The following is a 13729-nucleotide window of genomic DNA, read 5'->3' on the forward strand; positions in this document are numbered from 1 at the left end:
AAAATCACACGTCACCGCCCATTTCATTTTGAGTTTGAGAGGTGATAATGATGTGCTCACTAAAAGGATAGACGAACCGGGCAAAGACCTATGATAAAAATCAATGTTCTTCAAACTCCCTTCACATTAACAAACAAACAACCCTGAGAGCTGTGAAGCAAGGCATCTTTTAAGTCACTGGGATTAACCTTATAAAAGCCAGCTGATTCGTTGGAGGTGATGTCCACCATCCTAGTTTAGCCTGTAAACATGCTAACATTTAACGTTTGCTAACATGCAAATCAGCACATTACAAAAAGCACAGCTCAGGCTAACGGGACTCTCATGATTTGCAGAGGTTGTCTTAAATTAAACCACTTTTAACCTGATGGAGGCGCCAGAGGAAATGTAAAGGGCTCACTGTAGGTGTGTTTGCTCATCATCAGGCAAAACCAGCCAAACAAAACATTTGATAGACTTGAAGAATAAGGCTGGAAATACTCTATATTTCTGTTTTTGTCAATAATTTCAACACATTCTCTCTCCCAACTCGTCACATATAGATGATTAGTCAAGCACACTTGGTGCCGCTTTTTAACGCCTGGGTACACCTTTAGCGTTGATTTTGGACATGTAAGAGTTAGGAACTATAAATATGCAACATCCATTTACACATTGAAAATAAAACTAGTGGTTAACGCTGTGAAACAATCCACCAATGTGTCGTTGAGCAACCCCTAGTTGCTCCGGAGGTGTGCGACCTCTGACGTATGTGGCAATTGTAACTCGCTTTGGCGTCAGCTAAATGAGTAAATATAAATGTAACAGATCATGCTTTGGGTTACAATAACTACGTTACTTACATAAATTAAGTAACGTTACTTTCATAGTTTGTTTTGTTGTTTTTTTCACACGGGAAACCAACACCGGTCTCCTGGGTGAAAGTCCAGTTTCTGACCGATCTGTCCACCAAAATCACCTCCTTACTTGGACTTTAGTGTTCAGAACCCTACACCTACATTTAGCGTTCATAAATGATGCTACTGGGCTTCCCCTATTGCATTGATCTATGGTGCCAAAAAGGTCCCCCGGTGCGTTACAAACTGAAGCCGAGGGGTGTTGACCATACGTACATTTGTGATGACTTGGGAGTGAGAACGTGTTGATAAATATAAATGAAAAGGCACCAGGCTACGTAACACCAGAAAGTGGCACAGAAAAAATCAATCTGCAAAAACTAGGTGGTTGTAGAGGTTTGGTTACATCGTGCATACTGAAAGGGTTAGTTGGTGAACTACTTGGGAGTCAACGGCTAAACATGCCTGACTATTTGGTCTCTCCAAGGTTAATCTGTGGGCTACTTGTGTGATCGGGGCTTTAGTCCAACTCTCAATACTTTTCCTGTCCCAAGATCATAGTTAAAATGTAAATCCTGTGTTGTGGTGGCAGCCCGGCTGACGGTGAGTGTCCTGTTTATTTCTCCTTTTTTCTTGCATTCTGTTTTACCCTGCATTTTGCCTGCCTCTCTGTGTCTCCTCCTCTCCCCCCACATGTGCTCTCCTCTCTCTCTGCTCCTGAGCCCAGCTGACGACCCACACCTGCACCTCGTCAGCAGCCTCCTCTGCCTGCCACACCTGCCAGCAATCACTCCATCTCAGCCAGTATTTCAATCCCGGTTCTCCACGCAATCTCCGCTTGATCCTCGTTGCTCTTGACCTGGTGCCACTACTTGCCTCAAGCTTTGGTCCTGCAACATCTCTGTTCCCCCCTTCTGTTTTCCCAATTACTAACCCTGCCTGCCTTTCCCCAGGATCACTCACATCCGTCCTCTGTCAAGTCAGCTGGGCTCGACTACCTGCCCTCTCCCCTCGGCTCCCCCTCGTGCCACCACACTCCTCAGTTCTCCCGTGCCCCCTCTCTTCCTCGGACCCCCGGTGCTCCCCAGTCCCCTCGTCTCAGCCTCCTTGGTCCCACCTGCTCCTCGGCCCGTGTGCCCGTGTTCCTCCGGCATCCACCTCTCCCTCACCTCCACTTCCTCAACCCCTTTTTCCCTTAATAAAACCTGTTTCGCCTGAGCGTTGCTTTTGGGTCCTCCAACACACACAACAAATAGTTTATTTTTATTAAAAGTCTCAGTTTTTTTCCTTGTCACTGTAGTTTTTAATCAAACGTAACTCAAACAGGAGAAAATAGAAAATTTGTTAGGGACTATTTTCAGCGGCGGATGAATGCTCATTTGGTGCTAGTGAGTATTTAGGGCAGCAGGACGGTGTATGTGGGATCGAGACAAAACACTGTGTGTGTGTGTGTGTGTGTGTGTGTGTGTGTGTGTGTTCATGGTGATGAAGAAATATGTCACACAGTGCAACAGTGTCGGTCACTGATGTGTTCTTAATGGACAACAATGGAGCTCTATGCAACAGAAAAAGAAGATATAGCAAGATTTAAAACACACGCAAACACAGTGAGTTTGATCTTTTCATGGGACTTGACATTTAATTGTGCTATGTGTTAATGTTGCTTCCACGGCTGCTGACAGACACACTGCTCTAAATGTATTATGAACTTGTTATGGTGAACGTATTAGCAGATAATCTCCTACTCACACTGACAGACACAATCATTTAGGGGCACATTTTCTGTCTACCTGATCAATCTTAATCCAATATTCACTCCCCTGTTTCAGTCTCCATCGATTGAGGGAATTATTGGGCTCTTCACGCCTGGTGCACACCAGTATCAGACTGGCCATGAGGAGCAGTGGGAGAGGTCTAGACCAGTTTTATTGAGGGGGCCACACACGTCTTCATGTTCACCCCTGTTATTAGTCTTGATGTAAAGTACACACTAAATTAAATACTTATTATTGTAATATAATAGTAGGCCATCATCTGTGCTTGATAAAGGGGGGATACGTTTTATGGCAGGTTGAAAATACAGCCTGAAATTATTTGTATCCCACTATAACTTTTGCTGCAAGTGTGAGACGCTGGTGTCACACACGTCTGCTACGTCTTGTAAACAAGGAAGTGAGTTAGCTGACTTATCACAACGTTTTGCGGGAAATGGCGATGATAGGTCAAATTTGCGTAAAAGTTGAGGCAATTGGTCAAAATTTCAAGTTGCACTGAATTCACGGGGATTTGTTGAATTTGTGTTAATAATTGCGATCGCGACATCCTGGAGAGACTGGTTTTCATGTGATTCAAATTTTTTTTTGCCTTGTCATTCTAAACGTTAAATCGTATTAGATATTTACAAACGTTAATTAGCAAATTTTATTTAATGTCTATACAGCCATTGGTTGCAAATAGTAGCCTATAAATATTGTATAAGCAATCAAGTCCTTTCCCTCTCAAATTCATATGTTGTGCAGGAGAATATGTGATTTGCTTGCTATGATGGCCACCGACAAGGTTCCTACCACTTCACCTTTAGACAATGCATTGAAACTCATAAAGTTTCGTAAATGGCGAGTAAAGCTACACACAAAGATTTGTTGTGTTGCCATTTATTCACTTGATATGAAATAGTGGCAGCTGTTTTTGAAGTGTTTCAAATTTGGGCCTTTATTAGTTAATTTATAAACATCATTTTATTCATATCCAGTTCGATGAAAGGTGCTGCTCTCTTACAGGTTACGTTCAATGTTTGGAGAGGTGTTTTTAGAATGTGTACTCCCATGACTAAAAGCCAACAAACTGACCCTGAGCAGCAGTTAGACAGTTTTATGTCTCAATGAGTATGGTGGATATTTTAGAATCTCTTTTTCGCTCTAGGCTTCATGTGATGTGAGGTAGTTCAATCATGACAAATTCAGTGTGTGTTCTGTAGAAGTTTTATAACAATGTGCAGCGTTTGTGTGTGTGTGTGTTCTGCAGCCTTTATAATGTTATGCTACAATATTGATCAATGGCTGTGATGCTGGCAGGTGGATGTATTACAAGCTGGGCGTGTTTGTACACGCATGCATTAGCAGGCAGGTCGTGATGAAGTATACGTGAGGTCTGGATCAAAGTCCAGGCCCATTTTTTTATTCTCAGTCCATCCCTGGTGCATACCAGAGGATTTTCAAATTTTTAACGATTTTAAAAATGTGAGATTTCACAGACATAATGATTGATTTTAACAACTTTTAATATTTTAATTTCAAGAATGCACACTCCAGACAATTCAGTCAAGACACAGGACCGCATACTTGGCATTTGATTGATTGATTTGAATGATTTCAGAGTGGCGGTTCCAGGGACGTGTGATCTCTCAGAAACTTACGTGATCAATCATGACTTCAGACATAAACAAACATGGGGGACTGTCGTTGTCAGCTAGTTGCATAAGGTTTTGCACAGAAAAACAAAAAAACTGTATAAAACGAATACACAACACTTTGGTGACGCTTGCCGGTTAACTTGCTCTCATTGGCTGTTGCAGGTTTCTGCTCAATATTCCACCGCTGTACCTTTCACAGTACAGGAAAAGATCAGAGTTTGGAAAAGATTTATGGCCCAAATGATCCTGCAGTGTGAGGGGTTTACAGACATAATCTTAAGGTCACCAACTGGATCAGAGGATCCTCACTTTTGAAATGTAATTAACAATATTTATTAATAGAAATTAGAGAGCTGAAATTATTTAGTAAACGGCAGGAGTGTGTCTTGACTGAATCATCTGGTGTGTGTGTTCTTAAAATATTAATTCTGTTGTTATGTCCGTGGTATTCCCAGGCATAAATATCAATGTTTGATATTTATGATTCAAAATGGGGGGAGACTCCAATTCAGTCGGGGAACTAATATCTCTGGAAACCCCTCACACTTCAGGATCATTTGGGCTGATAATCTGTTCCAACCAGGATCGGAAATGCCCCCACGATTGTCCGGAGTAGTATGCAGCCTACATTAGCTGCTAAATGTTCCAGGTTCTTCACCAGCTTGTCGATAACTAACTATGTCTGTCTGCGTATTGACACTGTGCAGGCTGCATATGGTAATTTTATCTGAGCTTTTTTTTTAGCTGACAGACTTATTAAAGCAGTGAAGAGACTAAATTATTGAGCTGCGGAGCTGGGTCATTTTTCATATGTGGGTTCATGGCTTTGAGACCCTGAGATTTCATATCATTGTTAATGTAAAATATATTGATTAGTGAAGTTTTACCAGCAGCAAACATACCCTATTTAATTATATTTTAGATTTTTTGATTTGAGATACTAGATCTACTTCAGCTAACATTAGCTTGTGCGTGGGTAGCGCCAGAGGCTAGGGTCAAACTGAGCAGCTCCCTGATGGTACCAACATACCTGTGTTGGAATTTGTTTAGTAAGGGTTATAATACAAACTCGTTTGTTTTAGGTTGCCACATCCACCATAAACTGAGCAGCTTGGTGGTCTCAGTGAGTTGCGCACATGCTGTGGAGGAGTTTGTTACAGAAGAAAGTGTGTTATATAATTTATGATATGACAATATTAAGATATTAAAATCATGTTGTAGGGTAAACTGCATGTGTAGAGGAACAGTACTGAGTACTGAGCGTTGCCAGTGGAGCAGATAAACAAGGGAAAAGAAATGACTGTTATTCCTTTTATCTCTCCTGATTCTCCAACCCAGAAGACTGAGCTGAACAGTCTGCTCAAAATCTCTCAGTGAAGTCCTTGAATTTGTATTTGCTATATTAAAATGATATGTATAGCTGTAGAAGATGTCATAATTTCTATGATTTATGTCATGTATCTTATTAAATCAGAAGGTACACAACAGCAAACAACAGCCTGAACCAGAAAAGCAAACCTCCAAGAATAATCAAAATGACACTGCTTGAAAATATTTACAGTCCTTATGATGATACACAAATATATATATTTACATCAATTTATATATATATGTAATAACTGAAATTATGTATAACTGATATATAATAACTTTTACCACTAAAATACACATTGGCATTGTCCTGTTAAAACAGAAGGACTTTTGCACTTTAGTCTGAAGTGAAAATTAATATATTAAAGAGGTTATATCTTGCTCATTTTCAGGTTTATAATTTTATTTAGGTTTACATGGTTTCATAAAAAAAAACACCATATTTGTTGTCATACTGCACATTGCTGCAGCACCTCTTTTCACCCTGTGTGTTGAACGCTCTGTTTTAGCTACGTAGTGAAGCATCTCACTTCTATTTGATCTTTGTTGGGAGTTGCACATGTGCAGCGCCTAATTAAGGACTACTAGCCAATCAGAAGCAGAGTAGGGCGGGTCCTGACAAGCTGGTAACCAGGGCTTCGGTTCAGCTGTATGTTCCCGAACCAGCTTTGCAACCAAGACTGGAGCAAGAGTTTTAGAGTGGTGAGTTATTATTCTGTAACACATTTATCTTTCATACATAACGTTTAATTGTGCACGGTCTCTACGTCACAGTAACAACTTTATGTCCATTGAGCGCCTGGAGGGTTTCCAGTGTTCGGGAGGGTTTCCAGTGTTCGGGAGGGAGGGTTTCCAGTGTTCGGGAGGGAGGGTGGGGGTTGAGGGGAGGAAGCTACTGTACGTCTTGTCACTGTGTGTGCTGCAGCTCAGTGTGTTTCTCCACCGGTGTTTTTGAAGGCGTGGCTGACAGCGTTATGACACATGTTACATAGCGATGAAGATAGTTCAAAGAAGTAAAGGCTGGACTACAATTGAGCTGTTTTCAGGCAGTTCAGGAGCAGCGTTTGCTGTGGGAGATGGGAACATTTTGATTTTTCACTTTGCAAACCTTTTACATGCACAAAAATATATAAAACACAATAAAGTAAAGTAAAGGGAAAAGGCCAAAAAGCATGCTCTCTTTAAGTAATTTTGTCCTGTTCACTGATTTGGTACTCACTGTAGGAAGAAACTCCTGCATGATTTATGAGTATTATCTTATCTATAAACTAGAATTACATTGTATTTTATGTGCAAAGTGAAATGGGATTATAAAATAATATTAACAGAATTCATGAGTGCATTGTATTGAGGAAAATAAATGAAAGGAATTGATTTTTAAATGATAGCAATTTTTTTTATTTGAATTAATGTATCAAAAAATAATGAAACAGAAACATGAATGAAAAACATCATCTTTGTCTAAATAACAGCCACAGAAAATATGGAGTTATTTCTTTCAGGTAAAGAATTAAACCAAGTAGGATTGAATGTACTGTGCATCTCTGCAGGTGTTCAGCCAAAGTAAAAAAATATTTGCAATGAAGAAAGTGTGGCGATGCATTACAGTGGGAATCCCGTAGCCACTGCACCGCGAAATCACTCTGAAGTGTCACTGAGCTGCTGCTGCACCAGCGGTTCAGGAAAACAACCTGAATCCTGCTTGACAGCTCTGCGGCAACTACTTAAAAATAGAGCTCAGAAGCCGCCTGCAACCCCCTCTACACTCTCCATTTGTTTGTTTTTTTCACATAATAGCCTGGAGAGTGAGGCGAGGGGTGACGTCTGTGGACCCTCTGGGTGAGTCATATCTCCGGCTGTGATGGAGAGCAAAAGAGAAAGCGAGGCAGGAAGACAGGTTAACAGAGAGAGAGAGAGAGAGAGAGAGAGAGAGAGAGAGAGATGCAGACAGTATAGAAAGGGGATAAACACAAGGACTAAACAGGCAGCCAGAGTTAAACAGAAAGAGACGGGCAAGCAGTGAAACCTTCTGAATAGGCCAACGCAATTACTCTATAGAAGCTATCAACTTGTTGAATGTGCAATAAAGAGGTTTAAAATCCCTTTTTAAAGACCAAAAGCCAGACTGGGAAAACTGGTCTTGCCACGGGAATAAAGCTAATTAAAACATTTAAGGAACACTGTCTTTGAATATCAACTGATACAGAAGGAGGAAGTACAGGTCATATTCATCTAGGATCTTTTTTAAATTCTCAAACTTTTCCAGGTTAAAAGAAATGCTGCAAATCATCCAGAGTTGGGGCTGTACCTTGTGGATCAGTACACGCAACATTAACAGTGTTGGCTGTGAGTGGCAGAAGCTGAGATTAGACTTTTCATAGGGTTTGGTCCACTGAGGCTGCTTCATTACACTAAGAATACCTCCGGTTTGCATCCAGCAACAGACCTTTGTCGCTCCCCATCTCGGAGATTCACTACATTATCAAAAGTATGTGAACACCCAAACTTTACACCATTTTGTGATTGTTTAAAATCTCATTCCAAACCCCTAGGCATAAAAGCCAGGGTTAATCACTCAAATGGGGATAACTATGCACACTTTTGTCTTTACTCTATGACATTGCATTTGCTTGTAAACATAAAATAGTATGAAGAATGAAAAAAGAGCCAGAGAGAAGTTTAAACGCTGCATATTTTCTAACCTCTGCACACATGGCCAGTCACTGCAAGAAGTGGCCCTTCTTGTCGGATTTTCCGTTTTGGAAAGTTGCAGACGCTGTCAGATGCAGCTCACCCCAACTGTGACAGCAAGTAGGTGTTCGACCAACTGACAAGCACGCCACTTGAAAGCGTACCGACACATTTAATCTGCTGCTCGAACAGCCTCCATTCTTCTGGTTTCAGTCTTTCCACCAGATTTCATAACCTGGCTGCAGAGATTTGCTCCCCTTTAGCTACAAGAGCTACAACAGTGATGATGGAGATAAGGCCTGACTCACAGTCAGCATTCCTGTTAATCCCAAAGTTGTTGGATGGGGTTGAGGTCAAGCCTCTTTATGGACCTGACTTTGTCATTTTGAAACAGGAAAGTGACAAACACATCTAGAAGCACACTATTATCTAAAATATTTAATATATTCTCTTCATTGGAAACAAGTGTTCCAGTTCTCAAGTATGCAGAATTGTCCACATACTTATGGCCCGTGATTTTGCACCATGACAGACCAAAAGACACATTGAAATTGTATTTGTGGTGGTCGAAGCTCTGAGATCTGATATCTTACACTAAAACCGTTTAACTTCTAAATAGGGTTGGGTATTGTTTAACATTTTATGATACCAGTACCAAAACCAGTACCCAGTCATACAGATACCCTGCTATTTTTTTTGTTATTATGGACAAGCAAGGAGATCTATTTCTTTTCTTTTTCTCTCAAAAACCTGTAATATAAAAATATTGGGTATTTGAATGAGAGAGGAGGAGTGAAAAGTGACCACATGAGTTGTGGGAAAAAATTATAATTTTTCATACGTTTGTTGAAAGTCAACCATGGAGAATTATTTTGTTAACTTCGATTACTGAATTGAAAGATCTCTGCGAGTGCTATTTCCTTTAGTGGTGAGTCACAAACCTCCTATAAAAAAGAAGAGAAGTAGAAAACGAATAGGGAGTCTGCTAAACAAATAACTAAACTACACTTAAGAGTCTAAAGAAGCAAACAGAGTAAAATGGAATCTGCACATCCAGCTGATCACACAGACTACATCTGACATCAGCCACAGCTGCAGCCGGAGGCTCTGTGAGTAAAATCAGCTGATCGCTGCTGCGTCACAAAAGCTTTAATTGATGTGATGAAACACAGTGAAGTAAAGTGAAGTGATGTGAACAGCAAATGTACAGAGTAGTGTTAAATGAGACCAGAAGATGAAATTAACAGAAAACCAAGCTTGTGGTGATAAACTTGCAACAGTGACGAACATCCCTGAGACCACAGCCAAATGTGGAGGTGCTGTTAAAATCTCACATGGACACATAAGGGAAAAAAGAGCTGTGCTCTTCTCTTTCTTTCGGTGTGTTGCTTGAGTGTTTGGCTGCAAGCAAAACCATACAAATAGTAATTTTTTGCCGCAATCCGTTTACAAAAAGTACCATTTTCAGGAGAGGGGGTTTTCATCGTGAAACAGGCTATATTTTACTAAAGCAACATTAAATAAATTGTCATTTTAATGAGTAATGGTGAGTATTTTGGTTCAAAAATAAAATGTGGTTATCTTTGCTTATATTTAGGATGATAGCTTTCCCCTTTTTCCTCCATTATGGGCAGCCCTGACTGTATCTATAGGTGCAAAGTATAAATAGATATTTATACTTTATAGATATGCATTACTTCTTCTCTGTGTGCATCAGATGTTCAGCTGCGTTTGAAATCAGGTAGAATGGAGGGACTGTTTGTGTATATATCCAAACTAGTTGGTAGACTTTGGCCGACAGACGATGCCATCGTCCATCACCTATGGCTGACAGACGTGACAATGTTGAGCCAGCATTGCGATTTAACTTTAACACCACTTTGTACTTGCCTCAGTGGGCGAGTCTTTATTTTCATCAGTTCTATTTGTCATGGCGCTAGCTGGGGATAATTACCTGGTCAGACGTTTTCTGATTAGGTTGCTGTCGCAATGGAAGATGAAAATACTTTTGCCAAATAATTTCTGACATAGCGAATATGTTACTCATGTCTGATCAGCTGTTTTCTATGGCAACCATCAGCGCTTGTAGAAGAAGCAGCCGGTAGCTCCTTCTAACTTTGTTTTTTGTGTTTTTACTATTGTAATCATTATGGTTTTTATTATCATTCTTCCGTAAAGACAAGTGATACTGCGGCCTAGACGGTAAGTGCTACAGATGCGAAAGTCATAGGGTAGGTCCAGGTCACCGCAGCAACAGCAGGCAAAAAATGTGCACACTTCAACCTCTAGGGGGCGCTATTAACAAGGTCAATTTGTTTGGGCTTGGAATTCCCGAAGGCGCATATCAAAAACCAGCTCAACCACCTCCAGCTCAACACAGGAAAAACCAAGGAGCTCCAGACGCAGCAAGAGGCCCCACACCCCTGTTGTGATAAGGGGCGAGGGGGTACAGATGGTGGACACCTACAACTCAACAATAAACTGGACTGGACAATTTATTGTTGAGGTACACTAGATATAATCAATCTATCTTTATCAACAGGCTATGTACCACTGTACTTTAAAGTAGCTCTAATTAAACCTCTTCTGAAAAAGCCCAACCATGATCCAGATGTTTTAGCCAACTATAGACCTATATCTAACCTTCCATTTCTCTCTAATGTCCTGGAGAAAGCAATCGCCAAACAGCTGTGTGACTTTCTACATAGCAATAGTTTATTTGAGGATTTTCAGTCAGGATATAGAGTTCATCATAGCACAGAGACAGCACTGGTGAAAATGACTAAGGTCCTCTTAATTGCATCAGACAAAGGACTTTTCTATGTACTGGTTTTATTAGCTCTTAGCGCTGCATTGACCATCAGATCCTATTACAGAGACTGGAACATTTAATTGGCATTAAAGGAACCATTCTAAGCTGGTTGAAGTCCTATTTATCAGATCGATTTCAGTTTGTACATGTTAACCATGAGTCCTCCAATGCGTGCCAAAGTTAGTCATGGAATTCCACAAGGATCTGTGTTCGGACCAATCCTCTTCACTTTATATATGCTTCCTTTATGCAATATTATCAGGAAACACTCCCTAAACTTTCGTTGTTATGCAGATGATACTCAATTATATCTATCAATCAAGCCAGATGAAACTCATCAGTTAGCTAAACTTCAAATGTGCCTTCAGGATGTTAAAACCTGGATGACCTGTAATTTTCTAATGTTAAACACCACTGTGAGGAATCTTGGAGTTATCTTTGATCAAGACACATCATTTAAGTCTCACATTAAGCAAATTTCAAGGGCCGCTTTTTCTTGTCCTACATAATATTTCAACAATCAGGAACATCCTGTCTAAAAATGATGCAGAAAAACTAGTCCATGCATTTGTTACTTCTAGGCTGGATTACTGCAATTCCTTATTATCAGGCTGCTTGAAAAAGGCCATTAAGACTCTTCAGCTTATCCAGAATGCTGCACCAATTGTTCTGACAGGAACCAGGAAAAGAGATCAGATTTCTCCTGTTTTAGCTTCTTTGCATTGGCTTCCTGTAAAATCCAGAATAGACTTTAAAATCCTTCTTCTCACATACAAAGCTCTTAATGGTCAGCCACCATCTTAGGTGGCGCTACAATCGCAGCTCAAATACCGTGAGAAAATCCCATTCATTTCAATGGGATTTTGAACCAAAAGGACATTTTGCCTCATAACTACGCACCAGTACATCGCACATTCATAAACCTTATGTCTACGTGTTTGCGGAATACTGCCGATTCATATGGTATAGGACACGCCTCTGTGCAATGATGTTTTCATTTTGTTAAATCGCGACAACTGTAAAATCTATTTTAATTAACTCCTCTGAAGAGGCAAGTCTGATCGGCGCCAAACTTGACACGGACAATCCCTGGACCAAGCTGACGCCAGGGAGCTGGACCCCGCTAATAACTGCTGCACTTCTAGTTTTATATGTTACCATATTATAATATAGGCCTACACTTAATTATGTTGTGTGTGTAGCACGAAGGAAATACAAATTTTGTTTCGTTATGCAGCCTTATAATAACCAATAAACAACCTTGTACCTTGTAGGGTAACATGGGGTAAGACCCCCTGGTAATTTTAACAAAAAACACAAAATGTCACTTTTTTCCCCCTCAACATTTCTTCTGGCTGCCCCCTAGTCTCTCTAAACTAAAAATGTCCTCGGTTTCATTAGAATCTTTGAAGTTATTTGATAAAAAATGATGGATTAGTATTTAGGTTGGGGGACGCCCCCCCTCCAGTGGGGTTAGACGACCCTCCGGTTGCCTTGCCCCTTTATGGTTGATCGTTTGTAAGTTAGACATTATTTAAACACTGGATAGACCCTTTAGCCCACTAGCAACTTCACTATTAGAAAGTCTGAGGTAATTCTGAGGTTTCAAGCTCACATACATTTCTTGCTAGCTAGCTGGTAAGACTTTCTGCTAATGAAGTTCCAGCAACCTCACTATTTAAAAGTCTGAGAAATAAATTATAGGAAAGGTAATAACCTAAGGCAAGGCAAGTTTATTTCCACAACATAGGTCTATAATCCCCTGGCTTTTAACCAGCTACTTGTAGTTTATTTTTTCTGTAATTTGGACATATTAAAGTGATCTCACACTGTAGAGGGGGAATCTTACCCCATGTGGAAAATGCCTTTTCCACATGGGGTACAAATACAAATTAGTCAACTGTAGCTATTTATTTTATTTTATAATAAAACTGTTGCCCTAAGCATGGCCTTCTTAAAGATACAAAAAAATAAAAAATAAAATAAAATTCTTTAATGTGTCATAAAATAGACATTGAGCTTGGGGGGTATCTTACCCCACTAGCTAGGAAAAAATGCCTTTCTCCTAAAATTTACATTTGATTCAATTCAAATTAACAACTGTAGGTATTTATTTTACTTTATATTATGTTACCCTAAGCAAGGCCATCTCCAAGATTAAAAAAAAAACATGTATATATATATACACACATTATTTTGTACCACCATATAGACATTGAGCTTGGGGGCGTCGGCATCTTCCCAGATATTCCCATAATTGGATTCATGGTCCTCAGGTCCATGCAACTTTGCAAACCATACTTCTTTCTTTCAACTACTGACTTAACTACACTTACCATTGCCTGGTTTATTCACTCCAAACCAGCTGATATTTTTGGCCACATTTCCACTTTAAATTAGCTTGACAATTGGATGGAAACATTTGTCAGTGTTGTGTTTACAGTTTGTTGTGAGGCCCTCAAGTGGAAAAAAATCAAAATCCACAAATGCGAGTTTTCAATTTTTGTTGGTTTTGCAGAAAATGTCTTTGCATACATGTAGTCAGTCAGGTGCGTAGGAGATAAAGCAATGGTTCGTTTAAAACAAAGAATCAACTCCTGCACACTG

The sequence above is a fragment of the Micropterus salmoides genome, unplaced genomic scaffold (assembly GCF_014851395.1).
Source record: "Micropterus salmoides isolate LMB-PRFRI ecotype aquatic unplaced genomic scaffold, ASM1485139v1 Ms_hic_scaffold_6, whole genome shotgun sequence".
NCBI classification, from domain to species: domain Eukaryota; kingdom Metazoa; phylum Chordata; class Actinopteri; order Centrarchiformes; family Centrarchidae; genus Micropterus; species Micropterus salmoides.